General features: G+C 38.7%; 1 pseudogene; it reads right to left on the bottom strand.

The window, feature by feature from the left end:
* Positions 1-19,260: 19,260 nt before the first annotated feature.
* Positions 19,261-19,361, bottom strand: LOC114692046 (annotated as a pseudogene).
* Positions 19,362-20,363: the final 1,002 nt, after the last annotated feature.

The following is a 20,363-nucleotide window of genomic DNA, read 5'->3' as shown; positions in this document are numbered from 1 at the left end:
CTTTTGATGCATCCATGGTCTTATGGGCAGCAGTTATTCATTTTGTTTAATTGCTGAATACTATTCCATTAAGTGGATGTTCCTGTTTGTTTACCCTGTCACCAGACAAGAACCTTTGGGGTTTTTCCAGTTTGGGGGCGATAATAAAGTTGCAATAAATGTTTCCACCCAGGTTTTTATGTGAATACGTATTTTTATTTCTTGTAGGTAAATGCTTAGGACTAGGATTGCAAGTCAGATGCTAAGTGGACATTCAGCTTCTTAAGAAGTTGATGAATTCATTGCCAAAGTGGCACAGCTTTCCCTTCAACTCTAGCTGCTCTTTGATTTCATGATGCGCTAAGGGATTTTTAACCATCATAATGTCTACTCCGCATATATCCTCAAGTTTCACAACTTACCCAATACTTACTATCTATTGTTTCGTGTCATTCTGAAAGTATCAGGGTAGGCAAGATGCCAAATTTTGAATTAAGGAATCTGGACAAGGCTATTCTAAGCTATATAAATCCTTTCGCTCTTCGAGGCCTGAATTACTGTATCTGAATAATGATACTCCTGTGGCCATAAAGGGGAATCCTTTGATCGAGAGTTTGCATTTTAATGTCAGTCTTGTGTTGGATCCTAAATTGTTACTTAATTTCTGTGACATCGGACAAGTTACTTATCCTACCTGAACTTCAAATAAAGGAGGGTAATACGAACTACTTCATGGAGCAAAGGTAATGATTAAATGGGGTATATGCAGAGCACTTGACAGAGCGGTCACTGCAGGGTGAGTGAATCATAAAAGCCTATATTTGTTGTCACTGACAGTATTATTGCTATAGAGGAAGATTGCCTGAAAGCATCATGCAGACAGCCAAGTACTATGCGAGGTAAAGCATCTAGCAGCCATTAAAATTAGGAATCTAAATATATAGAGGGATTATCAACCGCGTCATTTCTCATGTATCTTAATTCTCAGCCTATGGACTTTATATGGCTCATGGTATGGCTTCATGAAAGTCTTCCAGGGGGCCCTAAAATACTATTGGGGGGAGCTGGAGAGCTGGCTCAGTGTTGAGAGCCCTTGCTGCTCTTCCAGAGGACCAGAGTTCAGTTTCCAGAACCTGTATCTGGCCAGTCACAACCATCTTTAATTCCAGCTTCAGGGGATCCATGCCTTTGTCCTCCTTGGGCATTTACATTCATGTGTACATACCCACATACAGACCCCCCCCACATGCACATAATTCCAAAAAGAATAAAAATAAAAATAAATCTTTAAAATATTTTCTTATGTAAATAGGACTTGCAAAGCCTCAGGACTACCCCCTTCTTTTCTTCTGTTCTCTGTAGGGCCTTGTGCCTTCCATAGGTGAAGTCGATGACCATCACTGCCTGATGTTCATGTGACCTGAAGTATATACAGCAATAGGATACTTTCCTTCAGAGTGTCTCTTGATATTCCTAATGCCCTCTAAGGCCAGCTCTTTAGAAACCCAGGGGATTTTTATGAAACCGGCTTCACACACACACACACACACACACACACACACACACACACACACTATGTGCTTTTACTCAAGTGGCTTTGATGTGCACCCTTGTTTTGTGGTCAAGACTTGTCTGCCTTGTCACGTGACTAATTGAAAGAGCTGTGGCTCGTGTGTCTGTATCACCTGTGACTCTTCTTGTATTTGCATCTTTCTCCTTCCATGGTGACAATCTTGGCTTCCAACTCTACCAATCCAGTAACTCATTTACTCACTTCTACAGTACATACATGTGTTTCACTACCAGACCCCAGTCTCTCTCTATTTATATATTCATTTATTTTTTGAAGAGTACAAAGATTGTTTTTCTGTTCTATTTCTTCCAGACTGGAGTTAAATGTCCATAATACTGAGCTCTGTATCCATCTGTGTTAATTACAACTCCCATACCTAAGGCACAGGGAAGAGTGGGAAGAGGGAGTGAAAAGACAGTAGAGTCAGAGGACCAGAAGTCTGCTGGAGGCTGTGTCACTTAGAATGGCTGCTTATTAAGACCTGAACAATGACAGTATAAATAGACATGCTATGGCAGAAGGGGGAAGATCTCACAGTGTCCATGCCTTACACCAAGAACTATAGGTCACCAATGACTACAAGGGAGGCCGAATTAGCCTTTTCCAGGGAAGAGTTCCCTAATTGCTTCTGCAGCACAGAATGGTCAGCCTTGAACTAATAGAGACACAGCAAAAACACACTCAGCAGGTTGCAGTTACGTTTGTATATGTACTCACGTATATACACACATATGCAGCAATAATAATCAAAGAAAAAGAGGCTGTCAATTTGAAAAGTAAAGGAAGCAGGGCATTCAAGGGGTTAGTGGAGGAAAAGGAAGGGGGAAGGGATGTAATTCTATTTTAATTTGAAAATTATATTAAAAAATGGAGAAATTACATGTTTATATTAGTATTATTTTATTTATTTTTAAATGAAGTTGGATTTACTTCTTTTGCATTTATTTTGAGCTCTTCCTCATCACCTTTGTATATTATATCTTCAAGTTTATAGATGATTAGGTCTCTGAAAAATCCCAACTACAAAATAATATGCTCAAAAATATATTAACTTTTCATTTAGTTTATTTTCATTCTTTGCAACTTTGTTTATGCCCAACAAGCCATGTCTGCATGCATCTTATTTCTTTCTTACCTTACACAGCAGCATGGTGCATTGTTCTGTTTGTTTTTCTGTTGTTTCACAAAGACCCAGGATACTAACAGCCTCTACCTCGTTTTTATGGTAGTTTAATTCTCTGATGCTGTGGCTATGCGGAGAAAAAAGTACCCTTTGCTGCCTTTGCCTGTACTGGGGGTTCAGTGAAGAATTATGTCCTGTAAATATTGTTAGATGCTTCCTTGATGGAGATAACGGACAACACTGGCACTTAACTGAGCATAGACTGGTGAGTTCTACACTAACATTGGGCCTGCTTACAGTCTTCAGGCTGAAGTCTGCACCCCTCTGTCTTGCATACAAGCTCAGTTGTTTCTTTTGCCCACACAGCTCTTCTGTAGCTGCCCCTCTGAACAAATGGATCCCTATTCTAACACACCTCTGCTAACCCTTGGGAATTTTAAATTCCATTTTTGTTGTCCAGCAATTACTTTGGGCATTTTATGTCTTGTCGATGTTTGAACACACTCAGCTGTGATTTAATGAGATCCCTGTCACGAGATCCTGTCACACTACTCTGGAAAGATTGTTTCTGTGATAACACTTGATGCACTTTTAGACTACATTGTAACCATGGGCATACTTTTAGTCAGTCTTCCAAGATTTTGAGTTCTCAAGACCTAGGACTCCTGCTTCCCTCCTGCTCCAGTTAAAGATGATTTTGAATGAGATTCTTCCTTACTTTGAATCTTAACTCGTTTTATTCATCTGACAATGGGTTTATGTAGGATAGCAACTCTTAATTTCAAATTGTAAAAAGCAAAGCAGTTTGTATTCTGCATCAAATCCACCACTGACAGGAAGGGGGCACCATTGAACAGCTTGTGGAGTTTCTCTAAATAGGTGTAGACAGAACTTAGATTTTTTTTTTTTTCCAGCTGAACCGAAATAATCAAACTTTTTGATATTCCACACTGAGATATCCATTTACTTAACATTTGACATTTGAACCGAGGATGTAGCTAAGAATCCTTCACTGCATCTCTTTGTAAATTTGTGCACAATGCTAATTATTATTCTTATAACTGTCAAGTGAGTTTATAGTAGCTAAGAATGTTGATAATGAAGAACAGTAATAGTTGGTAACTGTGTTCTTGAAGCTTATCAATGTGTAGATAGAATAAGTGTGTATGTTTGATTTGTGTGCATATGTGTGTGTGTGTGTGTGTGTGTGTGTGTGTGTGTGTGTGTCTGTGTGTACACTGAAAAGTCTGGGATAAGGAGGACTTTCTTCGAATAAGCAATAATAACAATAAAAACAATTGTTTTCTCTGTGTCAATATGATTGAGTGTTTTTCTTTTTCTTTTTTTTTTTTTGTATTAAGGTTGTACTTGAATATCAGGGGACCTAATGTCTGAAACCATTCATAGCTCAGGGGATCTTCAGAGTTCACATAACTTTGAGAACAGAGTGATGCTAATGCTCACATTGATTTAGTGTAAACCTTCCAAAGCTGTCTGACCCCACTTTTTAAGTATTGGATTTGATCTGATTTTCTTGAACTGCCTGAGCCTAGCCCCACAAGGCAGAAATGGAGCTTGTTACCATCATGGATAAGCTCAAGCTGCTGTCTAGTCCAGTCACAGAAATAAGACTTGGGCCTCCTCAGAAGGTGTGTAAATCTGTAGCCAAAATGAGAGAAGGGGGAGCCATTTCCTTTTAACCACAGTTCACATGAGAATGGAATTTCTGAACAAAATTTTATCTCTTAAAACTCATTGCTGGTGATAGTTATAAAAATGAGTCTGAGAAGGTGGCTGGGGAATCAATCCCTTTAGATTCATCAAAGCATTTTCTCATTTCTGCTTTAAGGGGCATTTTCCAAGGAGCCAGGAGGAGGCAGCTGTGTGTTGTCCATCCAGAGTGTCATTCAGCTTTCTCTAGGGGTTGCCCATCGGTCTGCCTTTCCAACCACTCCTCTCCTCTCCCTGTGACAGTGCCCCAAGGGGAACCTGAAGGAGGCCTGAGAAGACAGATTGGGGGTATCTGTAGACGTAAATCATCCTGGCCTTTTCTTTTTGTCCCGCATAGAAAAACTTCCAAAAGCCAAAGAAAAATGCCTCTTCTCTCGGTGAACTGCCTTGTGGGTAAAACCGTGGGGATTGGTGCTTAGAAAGAAGTTCCAGGGAGAAAATGTTCAGCATGACAGACCACATTGGCCAACTTAAAGGTGACATTACTCTGAAAGCCTTTCTTCTTCTAACTCTTTTCCTATTGTGTCCTCTTGATTTAGAATTCTATTTTTCCTAAACTATATTGTTTATGTTGCCAATGCACACAATGAGAAATAGCATTAATTTTTTTTGTATTGGATGTGATTTTTTCCCCTCCTCATGAACAAATCTTTTCTGTGCAAGGTAAGAGCTTTGTAGCAAAACACATAGCTTACAAAGGACTGCTTAACTCCGATTTGCTTGAATCTGCTTATCTTGAAATAGTTTTCAGCACTTTCAAGGAATTTGACTCAGTTTATTTTAGGATAACTTGTAAGTTTTTTCACACCCAGAAATGGGTTATTTATGTTCATTTATCTTTTCCTATTTAAGAAATCATATTAGTAATCAAAGTATATTTTACAAAGAAAAGAAATCTCTTTTTTAATTTAAATATTGGCAGCCAGATATGATAGTTTTAAAATATTTATAAATCTAAGATACAAATTTCCTTCAGATACCCTCAAATCCTGATTATTTTACATACTCTGAAGACTTATGATTAAATGAACTGCACACTGACATGTAACTAAATAAGTAAATAGCTGGAGTAAAGGCCAACCGCTGTTTAACAGCTTCCCCCAATACATATACACTTTCAAACAAGCATGAAATGTAGGTCTCTGGACATCACTTAAAAGAACCACAAATAAACAGTGTGTGATCCCATGCTCCTATTCCTCCTGGACAGCCAGGGAGCATGGCTGGGAGTTGGGGTGGTTGTTGTTCTTCTGTCCAGGGTGCTCTAAACACAAACACATCTGTCCACAGGCTCAGGGTCATGCTGCTGCTGACAGATCCAGGGAGCTCAAGCAAGTGAGGAGGCCAGAAGTCTGTGACCCATGGACCGTTGACTCACCTCACCTTCTATTTTGCAAGGGATCATACTCCAGTCTCTTACACTTCAACAGTGGGCCCAAGTTAGCCTAGGAGGTTGTCAAATGCCACTCTTTAAGAATCTATTCTTTCTCTCTCTCCCTCTGTCCCTCTGTCCCTCTCTCCCTCTCTCCCTCTCTCCCTCTGTCCCTCTCTCCCTCTGTCCCTCTCTCCCTCTGTCCCCTCTCCCCTCTCCCTCTCTCCCTCTCTCCCTCTCTCCCTCTCTCCCTCTCTCCCTCCCTTTCTCCCCCTCTCCCTCCCCTCTTCCTCCTCCCCCATCCCCCTCATCCCCCTCCCCCTCCTCTCCTCTCCTCTCCTCTCCTCTCCTCTCCTCTCCTCTCCTCTCCTCTCCTCTCCTCTCCTCTCCTATGAGATGTATGTTAAGCTCTGGTCCCACCATTTTGAATCAAACTATTGCTAAGATAATAGAACACTTGCATAGAACACATCCCTTTTTGTATTAAATAAAAGCCCTGAAAATGGGAGAAGAAAGAGGGGTCTCAGGAAGAAGGGATTTGGGAGGGGAAATGGTACAAGTATAATAGAGGATTATGATAAAAAGCACTACGATAAAGAAATAAATTTTAAAATGATCAGGAATCTAACTTGCAACTGGAAGAGTTTTATACCAAATGACAAAATTACAGCCCCATGAGTATGAAACTAGAGTACGATAAAGCACAGAAAAATCATAACCAATAAAACATAAAGGATTACTAAACTTTACTTAGATTCCCCTTTTCTACACACGAGGAAACAGGCAGATGAGTGCATTCAGAATAGAACTCAATGGGTAATCATGGACTACCTGTCTTTGCCAAGCAAATCACCCTACAATTTAATGACTTTGAATGACAATCATTATCCTGGATTGACACAGTCTCACTGCTGCTCCTGATGTATACCAGTAGTATTGGCCAAAGCAATGTACTCCTTATCCCAGGTGCATGAACTGGCTTTTTGGAGCCCATTCTCTATTGTGGGATACCTTGCTAAGCCTTGATGCATGGGGGAGGGGCCAGGCCCTGCCTCAACTTGGTATGCCAGACTTTGTTGACTCCCCAAGGAAGAGCTTACCCCTCTGAGGAATGGATGGGGGTTGGGATGGGGGGAGGTGGTGGGGCAGGAGAAGGGGATGGAGGGGAAACTGGGATACTATGTGAAATGAAAAAAATAATTAAAGAGAGTCTCAGGGAAGAAAAAATTACATTTTTCAAGTAAACTTGATCAAATGTCTCTTTTCTTGAGAAATAGTCTCAATTCAATAGAATTTTTTTAAAATTATCATCCTCGTTGCTAAGAAAACCAAATACTGCCACTGCCACCTTTCTGTTCTGTCTACGTCAAGTATTCTTTTGAAGAACTTAACTTTAGTTGGTGGTGTTTCTGGATCAGATACTATCTTGTTGACATCGGCCATCCATTTTCATGGTGACTGGGCAGTTTGACCACTATTAGGATTTAATCAAGAGTAAAGAGGCTGAAGTTCTCCAGTGTTTGGACACAGTCCTACAGAGGTGAGACTAGAAACAGCTACTTCAAATCAGACCAGACATGATTCTCCTATGAGTTGCAGAATTGCTATGTAATAGAAAGCCAGTTACTGGCTATATCAGATACTGGAGTAACCATGACATGACATTAAGCTTGCCTTTTCAGGGTTTAAGTCTTAAAATATAGGAGTCTAGGTTAGAATAGATGTGCCATCACTACTCAATTCAGTGAGCATCCCCCAAAGAGTGTTTTGATTGAATGATCAAATGCAACCAAGGGATATTAAGGGATGAGTTCCCTAAGAATCATCTTGTGAGGACTAGAAAAAAGGGAACAAGGTTTATACAAATTTGTATGAACTGAGACCAAGATATTTAAATAATGAAATATTTTTGTTCATTTAAAAATACAGTAGTTATGCATGAAATACACACACACACACACACACACACACACACACACACACACACACACACACAATTGCTTTTATAGTCAAAGAGGCCTATGACTGCCCTCCCAGAGGAGAGTAGTCTCTTGCTGTGGACATAAATTATTTGTGTAGAGCAATGGTAGTAGGTGTAGAGAAGCCAGGAAAGAGAAGGCGAGTGGGGATATATTTATCTGTAAGCCATTCCAGATCTAACCTCAGACTACTGCTAGTACAGTCTATTTCTTGTTTTGGAATTGGAAGTTTCTCTGAGTGGGACCTAGTTGCAGACAATAATGACTACTCATGATCAGGTAGTGTTTAAGAAAGGGTTGTGTGTATGTATATGTAGAGGTACATGTGTGTGTCTGTAATACCTGCATGACTGGTTTCCAGAAAAGGGGAGAAGGAGACATCGTAGGAAGAAATTTCCATAGTCAGTCAATTCATTGTCCTTGATAGCTAATTTAATTTATCTGAGTGGTCTCTATGATTTATAGTGGTATTATTAGAAATCAGTGTTGCTGTTTTCTTTGAATTATCTATCTCAAAGTTCATGTTTTTCTCCCCTCACAAGTGCGTGGAGTAATAATTTGAGATTTTTCTGAGGGTAAATATTCTAGAAAGTTTTACAATTTAAAAATGCTAGAAAAACTTCTTAATTGCATTGGTTGCTAAAATAACTTCACTTATGAAATTTACATGTATATCAGTCTTCCAAGGGTTTTCCTTCCCTTTTTCCCCCTAAGCTTTAAATCATAATTTGCTACATTGAAAACTTCTGAAAGAAGTTTGTATGAAACAAAGTCCATTTTGGAAATCATGGTAACCAATAGTGACATGGTCTATTTTGACAACTGTTATGAAATACCTTAAACTTAATAATTTATAAACAGAAATCAATTCTCCACAGGTCTAGAGTCCGGGAACTCAAAAATCAAAGAACCAGCAAGTGTAGTTAGTGTCTTGTGAAGGCTGGCATTCTGTTTCATTGATGGTGCCTCTTGCTACACCTCAAAGTAGGGAATGGGGGACCCTGTACCCTCACATGGTAGAAGAATGAAAAAGAGTTGAAAGATTCTCTCAAGCCCCTTGAAAGGGGGCTAAGCCCATTTTTAAAGGCCTCCTTTCCTAATACTGTCTTTTGAGGGTTAAGTTCGAACTTGAAGTTGGAGGAATATGAGAATTCAAACCACAGCAGTTATCTCATTAAAATGGTCACGTGGTGGTGTAAGAGACAATGATAACACTCTCTGAGATTGGCTTCTCCTGTTTCAACCTTCATGTTAAACCATCAGAGTGTAGCAGGCCCATAGATGACAACCTCTAAAATAATAGGACACTTGATTGAATAAGGATTGTAAGAGGAAGCCAGAACTTGCCGTGGGAGTTTATTAACTTGGAAGGCTGGGGTGGGGTGAGTTGATAAAAATTGGTTTTTAATTCCTCACTTTTCTGACTTGTGTAGGCAACTATAGCCCATTTTCTTGTTGGTCAATAGCACTCTTGGGATACTCCATTTCTCAAAGCTCCTCACTGAGGAACGTCCTCTAACCTGGTATATAAGTTCCTTCATCAGGACATTCCAGCCTTGGTCTCACCTAAAGGCAATGCAGCAAGAGTGTTTCGGAGTTGACTCTGCTCCACAAACGAAGGTCTTTCTGGATTTCAATCTTGTCTTTATTGGCTAGGTTAATGTGAGCATCGTACTTCCTTTCTCCTGCTTTATGCTTCTTCATATCAAAGATGTGTGTGTAGCAATCACCACTGCTTAATTTCTAATTGTTATGGAAATCAAACAGGAGATGAATGTATACTTATTACTAAAAATGCCCAATGATAGCCACCACTCCCAGTTCAGTCTTTACTTTCCTAAAATAATGTTTCTATCTATTTTTTTTTCTTATAGCTAAAGTGATGTGGGCATAGAGTTGGAAGAGTCAGTGGCACTACATGATTTCCTATGAAACAAAGCAGAATTCTGTCCCCTGTGTCTTGTCCCTACTCCTGAAAGGAAACTTGCAGTGATATATTGTGTAACCTAATAAAGCTTGCCTGAGGATCAGAGGACAGGGGCAGACAGTGGTGGCACACACCCTTAATCCTATCAGTCAGGAGGCAGAGATCCATTTGGATCTCTGCGAGTTCAAGGCCACACTTGAAACCGAGCCTGGCAGTGGCAGCACACACCTTTAATCCCAGGAAGGGGCGGCATGGCGGAGAAAGCTATATGGCATGAGGAAACAGGAACTGAGGCAGTTCAGCTGAGGCCCTTTCAGGTGAGGACTCCAGGCTTTCAGTCTGAGGATTCGTGGGAACAGGACCGGCTGAGGAGTTGGCGAGGTGAGGTTGGCCATGGCTTGCCCCGCTTCTCTGATCTTTCAGCTTTCACCCCAATATCTGGCTCTGGGATTTTTTTTTTTATTATAAGACCATTTAACATTCGAAAAAGAGAAACCACTTCTTCTCTGTTGTTCTTTTGGTATCTATCTCTCATCTCAAAGTCAGCTTCTCAATCAGTAAGTAGAAAATAGATTGCAGGTGTGGAGAGATATTGATCCTTTCTGCCCTCAGGGTGGTCAGGTGGAACCTGGGGTGGCATGGGCCCCTGTCTGGTGGCCTCCAATCTCAATCAGACTTTTCCATTTATTCCGGTGTGCCTCATAAATATTTATGCATGTGTGCCATGTCTTGAACAAAGTTGGGAAGAATTGCTAAATATAGTGCTACTTACAGATGTTTCGGTTTAGGCATTATGTTCTGACTTCATATACACATGCCTAAACACACACACACACACACACACACACACACACACACACACACACACACACGGTTTTTGTTTCTTCCCTGCCTATATAGTTATCATAAGTCTACCTATATATAAACATTCAATATTTCCTACATTAAGAATAGGTAATTCAGAAACAGTATATTAAGTTGCATTCCCTTTTCTGAAGACATTTTTCTGACATTGCTTTTGTTTTTCTGTTGAGTTCTTTGTGTACTTATCACTAATTCAGCCCAAATTCCTCACCAATTATCTAACTCTTCCAACATGCTTCAAATATCTTAGTCTAGAAGGGATGATATCCTAATTCTCAGCAGTTTCTCTTAATGGATTCTATCATCTTTTGGGCTGATGTAGAGCTCTTCCTTGGGAGATACTTCCTTATGTCAAGGGCTTTCTTCTCATTCCTGTGTTTCCTTCCTTTTAGCCATGGCTGCTTCTCTTGTTTTGGTGGAACCCATCTTGTGGGAGATTTATAAGAAAACATCACAGGAAATGACATTTCCTTGAAACTACAGTGTATCTAAATATGTCTTTATTTTAGTGCTACCCCCCCTTTTTTTGGGGGGAAGCTTGGTTGACTGTAGAATTTTAGGGACTAACTTAGTTTCTCCACAAATGTGAGGTTGTATTACTTTCTAGCTCTTAGTTCCATCATTGTGATATTGAGAGTTTGTTTGGATCCCAATGCTTTCAGTCTCCCCCTCTAAGTACATATGATACTGTGAGAATCCTTAAGATTATCTTTCTGTGAATCTGTTTCATTCAGTATGGCAGGTGTGTGGTAGCTTATGTTATTTAATTCTGGACATTATTTTTGTATTATTTATTTTTTGGGTGTGGGTGTTTTGTTTACATCTCTGTGCATGCATGACATTCATGGCTGGTGCTTGTGGAGTCAAGATGAAGGCACTGGATCACCTGGAACTTGAGAGCTGCCAACTGGGAGAAGGGGATTCAGTCTGGATCTCTGGAAGAGCATCCTGTGCTCTCAGTCACTGAGACATCTCTCCAGCCTCTTTCCCTGGTGACTTCCTCCATTTTCACTGGTACTTTCTTTCTGAAATTTCTATTTTGGTGTTAAACAATCTAGACTGTTTTCTTACAGTTCTGCTGTCTAGACATTACGTCTTTGGGGAAATTTCCCCTATTTTATCTTTTTCTCGTGCAGTTTTCATTTCTGTTTGCATGCTTATTTCTAAGACCTTTTTCCAAACCATCAGAGTGTTGTTTTGGGCAGAGAGCATTCAGTCCTTATTTCACAAATCTCTTCCATTAATAACATTTCAGTTGACTTTTCGATTGTATCTCTTCTAGTTCCAGGTACCTTTCTTTCTTTATTGTATTCAAGTCCCTGCTTTTACTGTTAAAGTCGGATTTTTAATGGTTAACCTCAGATCATTTTTGGCAGTGATGTTCTCATGGTTGCAGTAAAACACTAAGCACTGTGGAGGGAATGATCACATGTCAGTATTTAGATGGGTAGTTTTGATGAGCTGGTCATGGAGGAACCTCTGGGCTGTAACTCCATGTCTGCCCACTAGGGCTAGGAAGCTGTTGTTTGTATCTCTTCAAAATATATTCAACTTTGAGAACTTTCCTTTCTTTTTTAAATTTGCAACATATTACTTTGAACCTTTTCTTTTCTTCTATTTATTGAAAATATATTTATTTCTCCCCACCTCCTATCCCATCCAGATCCACCCACTTTATGTCTTTGAAAACAAACAGGCTTCTAGGAGATAATAATATAATATAATATAAAACTTTAAACAACACATCTGAATTGGGAAAAAGAAACAGAAGGAAAAGAGTCCAAGAGCAGGCACAAGAAGCAGAGACCCACTCATTCACAAACTCAGGAATCCCATAAAAACACTAAACTGGAAGCCATATTATAAACACAAAGAACTTGTAGGATAAAAAAGTTAAAAAAATATAAATAAAATAAAATAAAAGTTAAAAAATGATAAAATAAAAGTGGGAAATCCCTGACATGACATTGTGAGACAAGGACCCTGCAAAAATGTCTTTGAGTTCTTTTCCTGTTGCTAATCTTCTACTGGGCATGCAACTGCTCTTAAGAGTGGTTTGTTTCTCCAGTCAGCTCCCTTCAAAGAAACTAAATTTCATTTGAGAGTGGTTATCAATTGGAGATGGCTTCTGGATTAGGAATGGGGAGTATGTGTCCCCTTCTCTTTTCAGTTCTAGTACCCTGTCTGGTGCAGACCCATGCAGGCCCTCTGCATGCTGCCTCGGCCTCTGTGAGTTCATGTGTACATCTATCATGTTAATTTAGAGGGCCTTGTTTTCTTGGTATCCTCCATCAGCTTTGGCTCTTAACAATCTTTCTGCCTCCTCTTTCATGGAGTTCTCTGAGCTCTGAGGGGAGGAATTTGGTGGAGACTTCCCATTTAGGGCTGATTGTTGCAATGTCGCTCATTCTCTGTATAATGTCTGACTGTGAGTCTCTATATTTGTTCCCATCTGCTGCAGGAGGAAGCTTCTCTGCTGATAGCTGAGCAAGGCACTGATCTATAAATATAACACAGAAGAATGTAATTAGGAATCATTTTATTGTTACTTTTTTGTTTGGATTTTAGAACAGCAGTATTTGGTTTTACCCTAGGTCCATGGGCTGTCTGTCTAGTCTTAGGTTCTTGGTTACCTAAGCAGTAGGTTAGATTCCATCTTGTATATGGGTTCCATCTTGTATAGTGGGCTTAAGTCAAATCAGATAGGGGTTGGGTACTCCCATAAGCTTTGTGCCACCATTGCCCTAGCATATCTTGTAGGCATGTATACCATTATAAATCAGAGGGTTTGTGACTTGGTTGGTGTTTTCATTTCTCCTTTAGTAACATGCTGAGTACTTTCCTGTACCAAAGATGCTAGCATGTAGGGTGGAAGCTTGGTAAAGACACGAGCTTGACCTCTCTGTATTAAAGTAGTTATGTAGGTGCTGTCTTCAGCAATGGGCCTTATGATCAGTTTGTGGAGAGCAACTTACAGCCTTGGCAACAGTCTGGTTATTTGGGGATTACCATGGGACCCCTTTGGCCAACAACTCAATTAGATGTAACCCAATACTAATATTGGAAGTTTTGTTTGGTGACAAGAAATGGCAAGTTGAAGTTTTTAGGACTCCATCAGTAGTAAACAGAGGGTATGCAACGTCTTGTTGTCTCCCTCTGTTATTTTCTTTCTGTATTATTTTAGGACTTAAACAATTTTCTTTCATGTCACTATTTTGCCATCTTTCTGTGAAAATTGAATTTATGTTTTTCTTGTATGGTTTTAATTATCCTGTCTTCTAATTTGTTACACTTTCCTCTTACCCATTGTTATTACTACAGTCTCACCAGGCCATTGTTTCATCCCCCAGTCTTTCTTCACAATCCGGTCCACAGGACTCTATTTCCTTAGCCTTTAAAGCATGATGAGTTTTCTCTGCCTCATGCCTGGATTTTCACATGACATGCTCACACCTGCTACTCTTTCCAATTGAACATGACAAATAAACATTAACATTTTCTGATGCTAAGTCTCATTCTAAATGCTGTAATTCATTTTTTACTCTATCCTGATAAGAACTATTTCAACTCACTTGCCCTGTTACCTTCATTTTCCATATGAAAATACTGAGGCTTTCAGAAGTTAACCATATTTTCTTCAAGCTACAGACTCCTTAGCTTGCAGAATTAGATTTTGAAATGTGACTTCTTCCATGATCTGAGTTCTACACTACTTACAATTGCTATGAAAATAGTCTTATTATCTATGTCACAAGTGAAGACATTATGGCCAAGAGAAGTGATACATTCTTTCCCTGATGGTTAACTTGGAAGGGTAGCCAGAATTTTGTTACAGCTTGAAGGCCCTGTCTACTGTATTACTGAGATAAATCATGGCCTTTTCTGGTTAGCAAAATGCTAATGCTGTTTCACGGATTCAGATTTTTTTTTTTTAAAAATCAAATTGTTGAACGTTCAAGCACTTAGCATGGAAGCATGCAAATGGAATATGTAGCATTAAAATATTCTCTCAGCATTTCAGCATTGAATTACAATTTGAGAACATTTAATCCAACTACCATCTTTGGCAGTTGAAGGTGACATTCAAAGAAGCTGAGGCGCTTCTCCAAGTTTACTTTGCTGATTTCCAAAGGAGCGGTGTCAAAACCAAGTCATCAAGCACAATTCTTGGTTGTAGTTACAGCAATGCTTTGCAAGTGACTCACGTTGTTAGCAACTTTAGTGTTTGTTTACCTTAGCTCACAGTCACTTTGTAAGATACACTTTTCTCACAAATAGGATTTCTGTGAGTCAGACATGATTTTCCATAAAAAAAAAAATAGGATTGTTTCCCAAGTGGTGCATTTTTGGCCCCTCAAACACAAAACAATCATATAACAGCAAATTCACAAATCTCTATATTGTTCAAAAGTGAGAGCAATTTTCGTTTTCTTTGCTGGAATTGGATCCCCGAAGCCCAACATACCACAGATCATGGGTAGTGCTCTTGCCTTCTTGGTTTACAGAAGACAGGGTGCATTCTATGTTCCATTTGTCTCTTTAAACTCAGTCTTGGGTTTTATCTTCGTTCCAAGGTAAATATTCTTTAAAAGTCCAATCTCTTAGCCATTCCATTAAAAGGTTTATCTTGTGTGTGTACTGCTTGTTTATTTAGCAACCTTATGAGTCTACTGAAGTGTTTATTTAGTAGGCTTTCTAAATTATTTATGGCGAGAGAAAACTAATCTTTGGTCACAGTGGATCTTTGGTGTTGGGAATCCGTACATTGATTGATTGTATTGCCAACTGGTAATCTGTAAAATGTGATCAGACTTCCATCAAAGTTAGATGTTCAAGCACCTTTTTTACAAAGAAAAACAAGTGTATGTTATTTTCTAACAAATACTGGGAAATTAGAAACCAAGGTTTCTGAGACAGTTGAGTGATAGTTAATAACTTCTATTTTTACTCTTTTTCTTCTATTTTTATTTAAAGCACGGTGATAGATTAGAAAAGAGAAAAGGCTTTATCCAGGAACTTAGAAAAAAACTGGAAAAGTATCGAAGACAGGAAAAAAAAATAAGAGAAACCACAGCAAATATGTCTTGGAAGAAATGTCAACAACACTGGGAAACACAGTCTTTGGCTCTTCATCCTCTCCTCAGGCTTGGCAGGTTTACAACACAGGGCAAGTGACCAGCATGCCCTGAGTTATACTTCTCTAGTTCACAGGAGCCTCAGGACTTTTAAGTAAGGGGAGTGTTCAACTTCATCTTTGAGGGCAAAGATTAGAATCATAGCATGTTAGCACTCAAAAGGAATTCATAGATCATCGACTTTCTACCATAATCTCTTTGTTTCATAGTTGAGGTCGCTCTGAGGCCAAGAGAAAGGATATAAGTTTTCCTGAGTCATATAGTAAGTTAATGTTAGACGTTGATTAAAATCCACCAAAATCTCAATTCTCAGACTACAGTGTCAGCAATAATGTATTAAAATGCAGCTAAAATCCAAGCTGCTTAACTTGGCTGACCTCATCTCCTTCGCTCTCCTCCTCATTCCCTCTGCCTCTGCTACACTGGTCTTCTTCTTGGTCCTGGGATCGACGCTGCAAGGCTCTCTGCACATATTTGCAGTACTGTTTCTCATTCTGGAAGGATGCCTCTTTGGGTGTTTTCCCATCATTAAGATCCTCAGTATCAATCTAACTGCCACCTCTTCATAGAGTCTTTCTTGAGTAGGTAGGGCTACATTGATGCCTACTAAATCATGCTATCATGTTTTATTTCTCAACATAGCACATACTGCAACCTCCTTTTCCTACTTAATATTCCTCCAGTGGAAGTGCAAGCTTTATGAGTGCATGAATTTGGCTTATTTGCTGTGCCTGTAGATGCCTAATGCATGGCAAGCACACACAAATAGATATAAAATAAACATAGAATACATATTTACAAATACCTGGGATCCAAAAAGTCTCACCTGGAGCAATTATAATTTCATGTCACCATATTTCTGCACTCTTCTTAAAATGAATAGTTTCTAAGTGGATATTTGAAAGTAATATATATGCATAAATTTGTTTATGAAAAATGCATTCATACATCTATAATAGAAACGTTAATTATTGAATTCTATTAGACAATGAAATGATAATATAAAAAAGAAGGGCATTGAACATTATGACTGTTTTTGACATAATATATGATTACCCTGGGGCTTTTTGAATTTGGTGGGAATGCTGGTTCCATCTAAATATCAATCCCCTACAGTATTCATAAGGGTATCCTATTGACTTAGAGTGTTCATGGAGTGCATATGTTCATTTTTATTCATCAACAACATCACACTAGTGGCAGCATAGAGACCTAGGAGAGTCCAGTGGGGCTGGTGCCTACCACCTCCACAATGCAACAGGCTAGCATGCTTATTGTCTTTCTGCCTGGAGCTGACATGCTGTTAGAGCGATGTTTACATTTCTAGCCTCACTCCTGTTAGCTTGGTAGGTAGTGTGGGAGAGAACAGAGCGATGCTAAGATGAGTGGCAGAAGCCGTTGCCACTGCGTTTTCTCCCTCTGCTCGAACACACTTGAGAATTTAATTTTCAGTGTGAGAATTAAAAGGACACTGTTGATGGCTAAGCAGTTTCCTGTCAAGTACTGAGTTTCATGTTTTATGCAACTAATATTGCTTTATGCTTTGATGCTTTGTCTTAAGAATGGAGAACCTCAGTACAGAAAGGCCTGACACATGAGAGTGAACACAAAAGGGTTTGTCTTAGGATCTCTCTCTCTCTCTCTGTCTTTTTGTCTGTCTGTCTCTGTCTCTGTCTCTGTCTCTGTCTCTCTCTGTCTCTCTCTGTCTCTCTGTGTCTGTCTCTCTGTGTGTTTGTGTGTGTAAAGGTACAAAAAGAGAGACACACAGAGATAATTTGCTTCCATAGAACCATGAAAGGATTAGAATAATAAATCTTCAACAACAGTTATATCTCTTAGAAGCTATTGAAATAATCTGTCTTATTCCATGTTATTACTCTTATATATAAATATGTATAGTAAGTAACAGTTTGATAGTGTGGTCTACAGTACAGTTTGAAATATTTTGTGTGGTTTGAGGTAGGAGCCTAAATTGCTCATATGGATGATTTTTAAATATGCCAATTGATTTTCTTTCTATATCAGCAATGTCTTTATTGTTCTATGCTCACTCTTTCATTTTTTGTAACTAATCACTTTAGTATAAAATTTCATTCATATAATAATTTTAATTACTTTTTTGAGCTTTTCCTTTCCTTCCTTCCTTCCTTCCTTCCTTCCTTCCTTCCTTCCTTCCTTCCTTCCTCCCTCCCTCCCTCCCTCCCTCCCCCTCTCTCTCTCTCTCTCTCTCTTTCTTTCGATAGGGTCTTTCTAAATAGCTCTGACTGTCCTGGAATTTGCTGTGACCAGGCTGGCCTTGAACTCAGAGATCCACCTGTTTCTGCCTCCCAGACACTGAGATTAAAGTCACATACCCTACATCTGGCCTCTTGAGTTATTTTCTTACTGGTTATTCTCAGACATAAAATGTATATTATCAAATTCTCTTTCATGAATCTATTCTTGTGTATATATTGCAGGTTCAATTATGCATTCTTGTAGTGGCCATTGTATAAAGTATTATATTTTTAACTAAGCTGATTAAAGAAAGAGCATAAATGTGTATATATATATTTATAGTGTTTGTTATAATGACTGTCTTATTAACCTTTCTAAGGTCATTTTCCTTACCCCTGGACTTCTTATTGTGAGCAGTGAGATGGCTGTATAATATGGCCATATCAATATAATTATTCACAGATTGCTTTGTGAAATTGCATTTTCAATAAAAGAAGAAAGAAAAAGAAACATTCAGTTATAATGTCTTAGATAATTTTAGACACAGTCAGCATATCCAGGTTTATATGTTTTTCTTATGTGAATATCATTTATATCATTTTGCTTTGGACCTGAAGGTCTTCCTTGTATTAGTACATGTATGAAAGTCATGTGAGTCATAATAAACAATTTCAACTTTCTTTACCTAGGGTGTTTTTTGATTGCCTTAATTTTTCAGTTAGTTTTTTCTGGATGTAATGTTCTTAGTTGATACTGGAATTTTTACATGCCATCCTATTGTCTTCTGGCTAGAAGGTGTCTAAGGAAATGTCAATTGCTAATTTTACCATGGTCCCCTTGTGTCCTATAAGCCATATTTCCCTTGCTGTTTTCAACTGTTTTTACATTCAATCATTTTCTTTACGTTGTGTCTGGACATGCCTCTACTCACAGCTGATTCTTTCTAGAAAGGAAGCAGATCGTGAAGGGAAGGAGACAGATATCTAATCATGGATTGTCAGTGGTAAGGAGCCCCGGAAGTAATCCAGATTTATAGGTAGGACTGTGGGAAGAGGAGTGGACAGTAGTGAACATATGAAAGCCTTTTGGAATAGATCTTCCTGAGGTAGACTCTATCCAGTGAAGTCAGTGAGACAGGGCAATTGAGATCTATCACTTTTAGTCTGCTGGACTGACATGAAGTTTCTGTTACCTGGAGCTGAGAGAACAAGAATTCCAACATGCTGCTTTTTGGAGTGAAATCTTAGCTCTAGCAGAAGCTGGGGGTATCTAGAACTCCAGGATGTTGGGGGGGACAGTGATGGTGAAAATTACGTTTAAAGCCATTCATTTTCTTTTCTTTTAAGCAAGACTATAATACTTAAATATGAAATGTGTCAGTAACTTATATGCCATCCTTATGCTAGGAATATGCCGATCTCTGTATCAATAAACTTTTACCCTTTGTTCTCTGAAGAGAACACTGCACATTCAGGATTCCTTGTGAAATTTAATGGACTCATGAGTAAATAGTTTTCTATTTCATACATGATGTTAGGGCAATTTCTGGAGATGATAATTATGTATTTTAATTTTCTTCTTTTTGCCAGTAAAATTATTGTAGTTTCCTGGAATAACAAGTCTAGGGAACATGTTACTCTGTATTGAGAAATCATCGCACTGCTATTATTAAAAGTTAAATCAATTTGATAAAAGTGACCTCTGTGTACAAAGGGAAAAAGGCCATTTAGAATTTGGCCTGAATATTATTTTCCCAATCTGTAATGTTACATAGTTTATAGCATCTTTAATCCATGTAGGTTGATTCATTTATCTGCATTGCACATGTATCATTATCTTTATTTATATTCTGTCATTTGGGCCAGAGCAGCCAAATTTGTCATGTATGTTTGTTCTGGAAATGCTTAGACCATCAAAACTAACAAGGCATTCCACTTATTGGAGCACCAGTGATACACCCATGTATCTGGTCTGGATAGCGCTTGACATTCATAGGTAATACACCATTTGTATCAAGGCTAATCTTGATCACTGGAAGTGGAAGTTGTCTCTTAGCTTGTATTGAATCTGTTTCAGCCCTTGATCCAGGAATGACCACAGAGTGGGAGGATTTAGTGATTATCAAGGAGTGATTGTCTGTATATGTTCATTTCAATTTTATAACCATATACCTATTCTCTGCAGAAAGACTAGCATTGTCTAAATTAAATTTTAGTAAATGTTTAAGTGTAGAAGAACTACAAACTTCATTCACTTCAGAGTTTTTTTTCTTTTCTTTTTATATCATTCTGGAGATCAAACCCAGGAACTTGTGCATGCTCGATAAATACTGTACAACTGAACTATAACTGTATCTACCCATTATGGTTATTAATATGAAAATTATCTCAAGTGTTATAGTGCATTAATGTATTTAGCTTTATTTGTTTAATATATTTCATATCTTAAAAATATCCCTAAGTA

The sequence above is a fragment of the Peromyscus leucopus genome, chromosome 22 (genome assembly GCF_004664715.2).
Source record: "Peromyscus leucopus breed LL Stock chromosome 22, UCI_PerLeu_2.1, whole genome shotgun sequence".
Lineage (NCBI taxonomy): Eukaryota > Metazoa > Chordata > Mammalia > Rodentia > Cricetidae > Peromyscus > Peromyscus leucopus.
The sequence above is the reverse complement of the archived record's forward strand: the minus strand, read 5'-3'. Positions and strand labels throughout refer to the sequence as shown.